At 44.0% G+C, this 12721-nt stretch overlaps 1 long non-coding RNA gene across 1 annotated transcript in view; it reads left to right on the top strand.

Moving 5' to 3' along the window:
- Positions 1-11646, top strand: part of LOC144485434 (uncharacterized) — a 664084-nt gene extending 652438 nt beyond the window's left edge. Inside the window, exon 3 of the long non-coding RNA XR_013496168.1 lies at positions 11558-11646. This is a non-coding gene — a long non-coding RNA (uncharacterized LOC144485434). The remainder of the gene's footprint in view (positions 1-11557) is intronic.
- Positions 11647-12721: the final 1075 nt, after the last annotated feature.

The following is a 12721-nucleotide window of genomic DNA, read 5'->3' as shown; positions in this document are numbered from 1 at the left end:
CAAAAGACATCAGTAAGGCCACACTTGGAATACTGTACAGTTCTGATCAGCCTATTGTCGAAAGGATTTTATTAAAACTGGAAAGAGTGCAGAAACGATTTACTAGAATGCTTCCAGGACTTGACTGTTTGAGTTATAAGGAGAAGCTGGGTAGACTGGGACTTTTTTCCCTGGAGTGTACGAGACATAGGGGTTAGCTTTTTGAAGTCTAAAAAATAATGAGGGGCATAGATCAGCTGGATAGTCAACATATTTTCCTAAAGGCAGGGGAGTCTAAAACTAAAGGGCATAGGTTGAAGGTGAGAGGGGAGAGATACGAAAGGGGCAAGAGGGGCACTTTTTTAACACAGAGGGTGGTGAGTGTCTGGAACAAGCTGCCAGATGTAGTAGTCGAGGCGGGTACAATTTTATCTTTTAAAAAGCATTTAGACAGTTGCATGGGTAAGATGGGTAAAGAGGGATATGGGCCAAACGTGGGCAATTGGGACCAGCTTAGTGGTTCGAAAGAGTGGCAGCATGGACAAGTTTGGCCAAAGGGCCTGTTTCCATGCTGTAAACCTCTATGGCTCTAAAGAAAACGCTGCAGATTCTCAGCGCGAGAGGCTGCATCTCTGGAGAAAGGCCCTTCGAACCTGATCCGCCATTCATTTTGATCATGGCTGATCATCAAATTCATTATCCTGATCCCCCCCGACCCTCCCCCATATCCCATGATCCCTTCAGCCCCAAGAGCGATATCTAATTTCTACTTGAAATCAGACAATGTTTTAGCCTCAACTACTTTCCATGGTGGTGAATTCCACACATTCGCCACTCTTTGGGTGAAGAAATTTCTCTTCACCTCAGGTCTAAAAGGTTTACTCCTTATCCTCAAACTATGACCCCGAGAATCACAGAATCTCTACAATTCAGAAGAAGGCCATTCAGCCCACCGAGTCTGTACCGACTACAATCCCACCCACGCCCTATTCCCGCAACCCCACACATTTACCCCACTAATCCCCCGACACTACAGTCAGTTTAGCATGGCCCATCAACCTAACACGCACATATTTGGAGTGTGGGAGGAAACCGGACCACCCGGATGAAACCCACGCGGACACAGAGAGAAAGTGAAAACTCCGAACAGATAGTGACCCGAGGTTGGAATTGAACCCGTGTCCCTGGCACTGTGAGGGAACAGTGCTAACCACGGTGCCCTCGTTCTCCTTCATCTGAATGAGGTTAGATATGTAATAGGTTTCATATTTTGACAAGAAAAAGAAGGAATGTGGATGGGAAGAAGAAAAAAAAATGAAATGTCCACGATCAAGAAAAAGTGAGAGATGAGGTGGTGAAATGCCTGAAGGAATCAGAGTGCAAGATAAAAGGCTGTGGTGAAGAATTATTGGAACCAGTGGTATAGTTGACCTGAAAATGAGAAAAAGCAAATCATAGAATCTTACACTGCACAAGGAGGCCATTCGGCCCATCAAGCCTGCACCGACCACAGCCCCTTTCCCATTTAACCGAAGCTAGTCACCATGACGCAAAGGGGGAATTTAGCATGGCCAACCCATCTAACCCACGCATCTTTGGACTGTGGAACGGAGCCGGAGCACCCAGAGAAAACCCACGCAGACATGGGGGAGAATGTGCAAACTCCACACAGACAGTGACCCAAGCCAGGAATCGAAACCAGGTTCTTGACGCTGTAAGGTAGCACTGCCACCCACTGTGCCACCGTGCCGCCCCATTCCCATCATTTCCAGCAACTGTTCAGCAAAAGAAGTGATGACGTTGATCATGAAGCGAAATTGATCGACTGATTTTTGAGCCTGGGAGTTTGCAATGGGCCACAGCTCTGTCACATTTATGTTACAATTCCCTGGTGTTAAGGACTAGATCAGAAATTCCAAGGTGCATTGTGAAGTTAGCCTAGCCCCTAACTTTTCATTTGATTTTGGCATTATGGTGAGCATTTTGCACCAGGTATGAGTCGAATTACCCATTCGGAAGCTTTTATTGGAACAGGCTTCATTTAAGAACACAGTTTGAATATAACAAAAAGAATTAACATGACTTTTCCGAATTACAATACTTAAACATGACAAAGTATAATTCTTAACAGCTAGCTATCTCTATAGTTCCAATTTAAGCAATATCCCCACAGACATAGAACATAGAACATAGAACAGTACAGCACAGAACAGGCCCTTCAGCCCACGATGTTGTGCCGAGCTTTATCTGAAACCTAGATCAAGCTATCCCACTCCCTATCATCCTGGTGTGCTCCATGTGCCTATCCAATAACCGCTTAAATGTTCCTAAAGTGTCTGACTCCACTATCACTGCAGGCAGTCCATTCCACACCCCAACCACTCTCTGCGTAAAGAACCTACCTCTGATATCCTTCCTATATCTCCCACCACGAACTCTATAGTTATGCCCCCTTGTAATAGCTCCATCCACCCGAGGAAACAGTCTTTGAACGTTCACTCTATCTATCCCCTTCATCATTTTATAAACCTCTATTAAGTTTCCCCTCAGCCTCCTCCACTCCAGAGAGAACAGCCCTAGCTTCCTCAACCTTTCCTCATAAGACCTACCCTCCAAACCAGGCAGCATCCTGGTAAATCTCCTCTGCACTCTTTCCAGCGCTTCCACATCCTTCTTATAGTGAGGTGACCAGAACTGCACACAATATTCCAAATGTGGTCTCACCAAGGTCCTGTACAGTTGCAGCATAACCCCACAGCTCTTAAACTCCAACCCTCTGTTAATAAAAGCTAACATACTATAGGCCTTCTTCACAGCTCTATCCACTTGAGTGGCAACCTTTAGAGATCTGTGGATATGGACCCCAAGATCTCTCTGTTCCTCCACAGTCTTCAGAACCCTACCTTTGACTCTGTAAATTAGTCCTACCAAAATGAATCACCTCACATTTATCAGGGGTAAACTCCATTTGCCATTTTTCAGCCCAGCTTTGCATCCTATCTATTTCTCTTTGCAGCCTACAACAGCCCTCCACCTCATCCACTACTCCACCAACCTTGGTGTCATCAGCAAATTTACTGATCCACCCTTCAACCCCCTCCTCTAAGTCATTAATAAAAATCACAAAGAGCAGAGGACCAAGCACTGATCCCTGTGGCACTCCGCTCGCAATCTGCCTCCAATCCGAAAATTTTCCATCCACCACCACCCTCTGTCTTCGATCAGACAGCCAGTTACCTATCCAATCGGCCAACTTTCCCTCTATCCCACACCTCCTCACTTTCATCATAAGCCGACCATGGGGGACCTTATCAAACGCCTTACTAAAATCCATGTACATGACATCAACTGCCCGACCTTCATCAATACACTTAGTTACCTCCTCAAAAAATTCAATCAAATTTGTGAGGCACGACTTGCCCTTCACGAATCCGTGCTGACTATCCCAGATTAATCCGCATCTTTCTAAATGATCGTAAATCCCATCCCTCAGGACCTTTTCCGTCAATTTACCAACCACCGAAGGAAGACTAACCGGTCTATAATTACCAGGGTCATTTCTATTCCCTTTCTTCAACAGAGGAACAACATTCGCCATTCTCCAGTCCTCTGGCACCATCCCCGTGGACAGCGAGGACCCAAAGATCAAAGCCAAAGGTTCTGCAATCTCATCCCTTGCCTCCCAAATAATCCTAGGATATCTTTCATCAGGCCCAGGGGACTTATCAACCTTCAGTTTATTCAAAACTGCCAGGATATCCTCCCTCCGAATATCTATTTCCTCCAGCCTATTAGCCTGTAACACCTTCTCTTCCTCAAAAACATGGCCCCTCTCCTTGGTGAACACTGAAGAAAAGTATTCATTCATCACCTCGCCTATCTCTACTGACTCCACACACAAGTTCCCACGACTGTCCTTGACCGGCCCTAACCTCACCCTGGTCATTCTTTTATTCCTCACATAAGAGTAAAAAGCCTTGGGGTTTTCCTTGATCCGACCCACCAAGGACTTCTCATGTCCCCTCCTCGCTCTCCTAAGCCCCTTTTTCAGCTCGTTCCTTGCTAACTTGTAACCCTCAATCGAGCCATCTGAACCTTGTTTCCTCATCCCTACATAAGCTTCCCTCTTCCTTTTCACAAGACATTCCATCTCTTTCGTGAAACATGGTTCCCTCACTCGGCCATTTCCTTCCTGCCTGACAGGGACATACCTATCAAGGACACCCAGTATTTGTTCCTTGAAAAAGTTCCACTTTTCATTAGTGCCTTTCCCTGACAGTTTCTGTTCCCAACTTATGCCCCCTAATTCTTGCCTAATCGCATCATTATTACCTCTCCCTTGCTTTGAAATCTCTCCGGATTATCGTACTGTGAATTTCACTCATTCCCTAGCTTTGTTGAAACAGTTTCCTCGAACGTCATTCTAATATTTGTTATCCTGCAGGCCGTTTTTGTTTGTGTTACGTAAGCAGGATGTGCTTTACCCTTCCCTGAGGCAATAGTGTGCTGTATGGGAATAAGCTCCACACATCTGAAGCAATTCCCTGCCAACCATTAAAATGTTTTTGATGAATTTGGCAAATTGATCATTTAATTCAGTTACAGAGATATACAGTCAAAAATAAAGTTATAAAAAGCAAGCTTTATAAGATAAACCGGACAGAATACTTCACAGGTGTAAGAACATTCAAACACATCTGAAATGGGAACAGGAATAGGCCGTGAAGCCTCCGGAAGCTGCGCTGATACTCAATATGATAATGACTGGTCTTCTATCTGAAGTCAACCTTCCAGATACACCCCCTTATCCTTTTATCCTCTTGGTATCCAAACATCTATCATATTGTCTCCTAAATATACCCAATGCCTGAGCGTCTACAATCTGGGATAGGAAACGCCAAAGAGTCACAGTCATTTCAACAATAAATTTTCCTTGATCTTTGTCACTAATGACTGATCTTTAATATAAGAATGAGTCCTGTGGTTCTACATTCCCCATGCAGCACATATCCATAAGTGAGTGGCTATATCTACCAAATAGGATGAAATAGAGTTAGTTCTGGAGATCGGAAGGCAGAACTGCAGAAAAACATTGGAATGAAAAGCAAAGGTTCCTCTCGATTTCATCCCTATCTTGTTGTACTTGAAGCCATGGATGGAGCCTGGAACATTCAGGCAGCTCATTTCAAACAGGGAATGGAGAAGCTGGATTCATCAGAAAGCAATGTGTTAGACTACAGGCTGGGTTCAAGTGGAAAGGTTTGTTTTCGCACTGACCTAAAACATCAACAATTTTATTTTTTAGGGTAGACATGGGTAGAGAGGGGAAAGAAACAGATTGAAAGGAAACGGACATAGTGAAGACAGGATTACGGAGAGTGGAGAAGAAAGACAATGGGATGAAGAGAAATTCTTAATGAGAGAAGAGAGAATGAATGAGCGGGATGAGGTAGAGAAAATCAAGAGGGAAAGAGGAGGGAGCAGGGGATGCAGAAGCCAAAAGATGGAGAATGCAGAAGCAAGAAGGGAAAATGAGAATTGAATGAAAAGCAAGGGTCAGAGAATAAGAAAGTGAGATGACTCGAGAGTAAGCAGAGGGGGAGAAATGCTGGAAGACTGAAAGGGAATGAACTAGGAGTGGCACAATCAGAAAGAGAGATGGAGCAGAGACAGAGATGAGGGGCTTCACCTTAACTTGAGGAAAATGTTTCCTTTAGGATTCATTCAGCTGAAGAATTAGTTTCTTTTTCTCTATCGAATTTCATCCTATATTCAGCTTATTATTACCAAAGATTGTCTCTTCATCTGCGAATGTTTAGAGGCAACAGTACTCTTCTACACAATCGGTCCTCGTAATGACACCCTTCAATCGTTAGTATCATCCGGTAGAATCTGTCCTCTGCACCCCATCCTGAGAAAATACCTCATTCTTGAGGTGTGAAGTCTAGATCTGACTGCATCAGCTCCAGTGGGATCTTCCCTTACCTGTATTAGCATAACTGGATACAATTCATCCTTCTCCATGGATTTATCACCTCCATGTTTCACTGCTATCCCCTCTTTAATAGACGTCCTGAAATTTTCTTGACATGACGTTCAGCCCATTTGGTCAGTTGACTTGTAAAAACTGAGGCAGAGTAACAATTCAATATTTCTCCTACAATTCTGTCATCTGAGTTTATTACTTGTGCATCCTTCGGTGACTTTTTCTCGATTCTGATTTGCCTTCTCTTATTCTGTGCCCATTGTAAATTTTACTCATTAATTTGGCGTTCCTTCATAAATTGATGGAGACGTGAGAGGTGTTGGAGGATTGCGGATGTGGTTCCTATTTTCAAGAAGGGGAATAGGGATAGCCCAGGTAATTACCGACCGGTGAGTCTAACCTCAGTGGTTGGTAACTGATGGAGAAGATCCTGAGGGACAGGATATCTGAGCATTTAGAGAGGTTTAGTATGCTCAAGAATACTCAGCATGGCTTTGTCAAGGGCAGATTGTGCCTTACGAGCCTGGTGGAGTTCTTCGAAAATGTGACTAAACACATGGACGAAGGGAAGGCGGTAGATGTGGTTTATATGGATTTTAGCAAGGCGTTCGATAAGGTCCCCCCCATGCAAGGCTTCTAGAAAAAGTGAGAGGGCATGGGATCCAAGGGGCTGCTGCCCGGTGGATCCAGAACTGGCTTGCCCAAAGGAGGCAGAGAGTGGGTATAGATGGGTCTTTTTCTAAATGGAGGTCGGTCACCAGTGGTGTGCCCCAGGGATCTGTTCTGGGACCCTTGCTGTTTGTCATTTTCATAAATGACCTGGATGGGGAAGTGGAGGGATGGGTTGGTAAGTTTGCCGATGACACGAAGGTTGGTGGGGTTGTGGATAGTCTGGAGGGATGTCAGAAGTTACAGAGGGACAGAGATAGGATGCAAGACTGGGCAGAGAAGTGGCAGATGGACTTCAACCCAGATAAATGCGTCGTGGTCCATTTTGGTAGGTCAAATGGGATGAAGGAGTACAATATAAAGGGAAAGACTCTTAGTACGGTAGAGGATCAGAAGGACCTTGGGGTTCCGGGTCCATAGGACTCTAAAATCGGCCCCGCAGGTGGAGGAGGTGGTTAAGAAGGCATATGGTGTGCTGGCCTTTATCAATCGAGGGATTGAGTTTTGGAGTCCGGGGGTAATGATGCAGCTATATAAGACCCTCGTCAGACCCCACTTGGAGTACTGTGCTCAGTTCTGGTCGCCTCACTATAGGAAGGATGTGGAAAAGATTGAAAGGGTGCAGAGGAGATTTACAAGGATGTTGCCTGGATTGAGTGGCATGCCTTATGAGGATAGGCTGAGCGAGCTCGGTCTTTTCTCCTTGGAGAGACGAAGGATGAGAGGAGACCTAATAGAGGTGTATAAGATGTTGAGAGGCATAGATCGGGTGGACTCTCGGAGGCTTTTTCTCAGGGTGGAAATGTCTGCTACGAGAGGACACAGGTTTAAGGTGCTGGGGGGTAGGTAGAGGGGAGATGTTAGGGGTAAGTTTTTCACACAGAGGGTGGTGGGCGAGTGGAATCGGCTGACGTCAGTGGTGGTGGAGGCGAACTCAATAGGGTCTTTTAAGAGACTCCTGGATGAGTACATGGAGCTTAATAGGATGGAGGGTTATAGGTAGGTCTAGAAGGTAGGGACGTGTTCGGCACAACTTGTGGGCTGAAGGGCCTGTTTGTGCTGTAGTTTTTCTATGTTTCTATAACTTAATTATGTAGTTTCTCTTTGACACAGGAAAGGTGGAAAATGGTTGGCACTGCTGTCTCACAGCGCCAGGGACCCGGTTTGATTCCCGGCTTGTGCAGAGTTTGCACATTCTCCCCATGTCTGCGTGGGTTCCCTCCGGGTGCTCCGCTTTCCTCCCACAGTCCAAAGGTGTGCGGGTTAGATGGATTGGCCCTGCTAAATTGCCCTTTCGTGTCGGGGGGACTAGCTACGGTAAATATGTGGGGTTGTGGGGATGGGGGCTGGGTGGGAGTGTGGTCTGTGCCGACTCGAGGGGCCGAATAGCCTCCTTCTGCACTATCGAATTGTCTGATTTCTATGCTGCCGGACATCCTGATGTTTCCTTTCATCATCCTCTCATTTGCTGTTAATGTTTTTTCAGCACAAACCTTTTATTTAATTTCAATTTCCCCCTCATCCCTTTATTCGTCCAAGGCATTTCATTATTGGATAATGGGTTCCTGTTTGAGCAGAATATATTTCTCCTGATGTTGTTGAATCATTGCTATTCTCTTTGTTCATCAGCATTCTGTTCAGGTTTATCTTCATAAGTTACATTGTCAACTCCTCAGAATGTTCTATTTGTAATCTATTATTTTTCTTCTTTACATTTTTCTCAGTTATTACCTTGATCCTTATTGTATTCTGTTTGATAACTGGTTGTCACTGAACTGACTTCTCATTTCTGCTGGGGTTTATTTTCAATGACTGGACCCATCACCACTGTCTTCCTGGACTTCCTATCTACTGAAAATACTCCATTCCCTTTTCCCTTTCCCAACATTTTCTTCCTAGCTACTTTGCTGTTTAATGTTCACACTATTCACCTAAAATTTTTATTCACTTAACTCTCATGCAATGTAAATTCTATCTATAAATATGCCTCTAAATTCTATTCATTACATTGCTTTGCTGAGATATTTTCCTGGATTTGCTTCTATTATGAGATGCTGTGTAGAATGTATTTTTCATGTTATTTAACAAGGCTGTGATTCACCCTCCCTTGAGGGCTTTGTGCGCTCTGTGAGAAACGCACTCAGCCCAGCAGCAGCAATGGCTTGCAAATTATTCAAATATCTCACATCTATTTGCCAGCTGACCAAACAGCTTCGGTTACAGAGGCAGGTGATCAAATATAAGGAAAACAGGACCCGGACACGTAGTGTGCAGACACTTGGCAAAGAAATGTATAAAACAACATTAGAAATCAGAGCAACAGTCAACCACTCAACCCATCAGTGCTGTTCTCCTGATGAATGAAGTGCGGCTGATCCATTGCCTTAACTCCGTGAGTCTACCTTCCCACTCTTCAAATCCCTTATTGTCCAAAATTCTTATGGATTTCAGTTTTGAACATAAACAACAGCTGATCATCCACTGCTCTGTGGGATAGAGAATTCCAAAAATCCAAAAACATTTGAGTGAAGACAGACCTAATTTCAGTCTGAAGTGGCTGATCCTCGTTGTGCGACTGTGTCTCCTAGTTCGAGACACCCCGGCTGGTTCATAAACTGAACAAGTGGATAAGTCACCCAAAAGATGAGAGGAAATATGTAGGTAAAACATGCGAGCAGACAGACAGGACAGGGTTTATGGCTCAAATAAATACTCTTTATACAAGCACGCACAGTCTTTAGGCACATACTGAATTGCAAGTGCAAATGCAACTTGGAGGATACAATATGTTCACCTCAATGGTGCATGGCTCCATGACCGTCAGAACTGGGAACTAAACATACAAGGAACTAGGTCTACAGGAAAGATAGGGAAAATGGAGAGGCTGAAGCTTAACCCTAATTATTATAGATAAAATCACAAAAGGGCAGCACATTGGCACATTGGTTAGTGCTGCTGCCTCAGCGCCAAGGACAAGGGTTCATTTTCCGGCTTGAGTCACTATCTGTGTAGCATTTGCACGTTCTCCCCATGTCTGTGTGGGTTTCCACTTGGTTCCTCCCACAGTGCTCAAGACATGCTGGTTAGGTGCATTGGCCATGCTAAATTCTCCCTCAGTCTACCCGAAGAGGCGTCGGAGTGTGAGGAAAAGGGGATTTTCACAGTAACTTCATTACAGTGTTAACGTAAGACTATGTGTGAAACTAATAAATAAACATAAACTTCCATAATAAGGTAGGATATAAGGTGAGATCAGCCAGGACTGAAATAGATGAAATAAAGAAGTGATTAATATTTTAAATTTTGGCTGGAGTTGTCACCGGATAGCAGCCTGGAAATAGTTTATATACATTGTGAGATCTGACAAGCCTGCAGTGAAGTAGGTGTCGTTTCACTGGGGGATTTTAACTTCTGTGTAGATTGGAATAAGCAGAGCAGCACATGTCAAAAATGTAGGGAGTTTCTTTGGCATACCTGGGATAGCTTTCTGTTAGAGGAACAAGTTGGCAGATTATAGTAGAATTAACAATAAGAAATGAACCAGGGTGAGTTAACAGCCGAAAGGGAATTTTAAAATTACTTCATGGGATCCAGGCATTGCGAGTGAGACCAACATTTTGTGACCAGCCCTAATTCATCTTGAGAATGTGGTGAACGGCTGCAGGCCTTCAGGTGCAGGAAGAGCCACAGTGCTGCGAGGAATGGAGTTCCATGATTCTAACCCAGCGACAGTGAAGGAACAGAGGTTTTGGGAGGGAGGGGACGTGGTGAGAGCAAAGGTGTGTTAAATGGGACAGGAGCACTTTGCAGCCTTGTCAGCCACAGATAAAGGAGATTATCAGTTGACAAAAGAAACAGAAGATAAATTAGCAGTGTTTTTTATGAAACATTCCATATCTCTCCTCACAGGAGAAACAGTGATTTGTGTTCACTTCCTTAAGTTATGTATCCAACAGTCACTGCTCACTACTTTGGGCAAACTGAGTGATTGGTTTATGGAACATCCGTTCAGTTTGCAAGTCTGACTCCGAGTTTCTGATCACCAGTCATTTTAATTCTCCATCTTTTTCTCACACTGACCTTTCTGTCCTCAACGTCCTGCAGTTTTCTAATGAGCCTCAATATAAGCTCATCTTTCCTTTGAGAACTTTACAGCCTTCCAGACTCAACACTCTGTTTAGCAGTTTGAGAGTGCAATCTGTGTCCCAAGCTTAAGCATTTCTTTGAGTTTTAGACACATTTTTAGTTTCAATACGAGAGCATTTACCTTAGCCTTATATCATCAACTCCTTTGTCATTTACTGTCTCCTGCACTCGATGATGCTTTGAAACCAGCAGAGAAATATTCATGCTGAATTCAGTCATAAGTAACGAGAGAGAGTTAATTAATATTCTGACAGCAGCGAAGCATTCAGCAATGAGTGACCACAATATGTTTGAGGCAGAGAAAGGTCACACAAATGCTGTAATTTTTACCTTATGTAAGGTTGATATGGACAGAATGAGCGGTAAGTTGAACATGTTAAATTGGAACAGGTGCTAACAGGCAAACACAAACAATCAGAGACTGAGAAAGAAACATATGGAACAATATGTTTCTCATACAATCCCAAAGAAAGGAAATTTCACCTTCTCAATTCATGCTGATTTTCAGAACGAAATTTTATATTTTAAAGCAATGGTTAAGAAAGAGTGTAGATTTATGTCCCAGTAATTATTAATTGTGTCTTTAATGTGATGCAGTCTCCGCTGTGCTGAAACGCTTGTCCCTCTCAATGATATTTGTCACAGGGAAGATGCTGCTGTCCAAATAAGCATGGCGACGGACTGCAGGGTGAACTGGAGATTAGACACATTGCAGCTAATATGTACAAACTGTTACTGCAAAATCATTGATCGTCTCTGCTTCCACCATCCTCAAAGGGAATGAGTTTGAACCATTACTCGCAGCGAAATACTGCTGCTGTGGACGTGCGATGGTGGTGTAGTGGTGAGGATGGCTGCTTTCCAAGCATTTGACTCGGGTTCGATTCCTGGCCATCGCCCTCGTTTAATTTATTTACAACCTTATTCACAGCCTCATCTGGCCAGTGACCCGGTTTCAATTCCATCCTTGATTCACTGTCTGTGTGAAGTTTGCACATTCTCTTCGTGTCTGCGTGAGTTTCTTCAAAGATGTGCAGGTTTGGTGGACTGATCACGCTAGCTTGATGTCCGAGGATGTTTGGTTTGGGGGAAATATCGGGGTAATTACGTGGGGATAGTGCGGGATGTCCTGTCGGAGAGTTGGTGCAATCTCAATGGGCCGAATGCTTCCTTCTGAAGTGCGATGATGCTCTGACTTCTATGCATCTTAGAACTTCAGTGTTCCAAATCCTTCTGCTCGCAGTTACTCTAACAATTGCCCCCTGTGTAATATAGTTCAATATTTTATACAGTTTTACAGACCTCTCAGAGCACCACTCAATCCAGTTTGCTTCAATGGGAGGAACTCCGGATTCCCCAACCCAACCTTGCATCTAAGATCTCTCATTGCCTGGGTCCAATCCAGTAAATCTCATTGACAACCACCCAAGGATCCTGATACACTTCTGAAAATATGGTATCTCGGCCTGGATGCAATCCTAAAGCAGCTGCAGTTAACCAGAGCTTTATAAAAATGGAGCATAGCTTCCCTGATTTTATACTCAGTGCCTCCACTTACGAAGCCAAGGATCCAAACCACTTTCCTAATGACTCATTCAAAATTTCCTTTCACCTTCAAGGATCTCTCTGAACCTCAGCTCCCTCTGCACACTGTTTAGAACTGGACCATTCAGTTCCTATTGCATCTCCCCATCTCTTCTGTCAAATGCAGCACTGTCCCTGAGTGTGGGATTAATAATGTGCCTCTGCGACAATGTCAGTGAGAGCTGAGACTGCAGCTTCTGTTTCTCCAAAATAATTTTTCTGGACAAAGCAGGAATGTACAAGGATTTCAGTCACTGAGACATTCACAAGCATTATATTGCTTGTGAGTAATAATGCCTCGATTTTCATGAAACTTTAATATTGTTCTCTGCTCTCCTCATTGGAAGCAGCTGGAGG

This window comes from Mustelus asterias, unplaced genomic scaffold (genome assembly GCF_964213995.1).
Source record: "Mustelus asterias unplaced genomic scaffold, sMusAst1.hap1.1 HAP1_SCAFFOLD_194, whole genome shotgun sequence".
Taxonomy (NCBI): Eukaryota; Metazoa; Chordata; class Chondrichthyes; order Carcharhiniformes; family Triakidae; genus Mustelus; species Mustelus asterias.
Note: the sequence above shows the minus strand (reverse complement) of the source record. Positions and strands in the feature narration are given on the sequence as shown.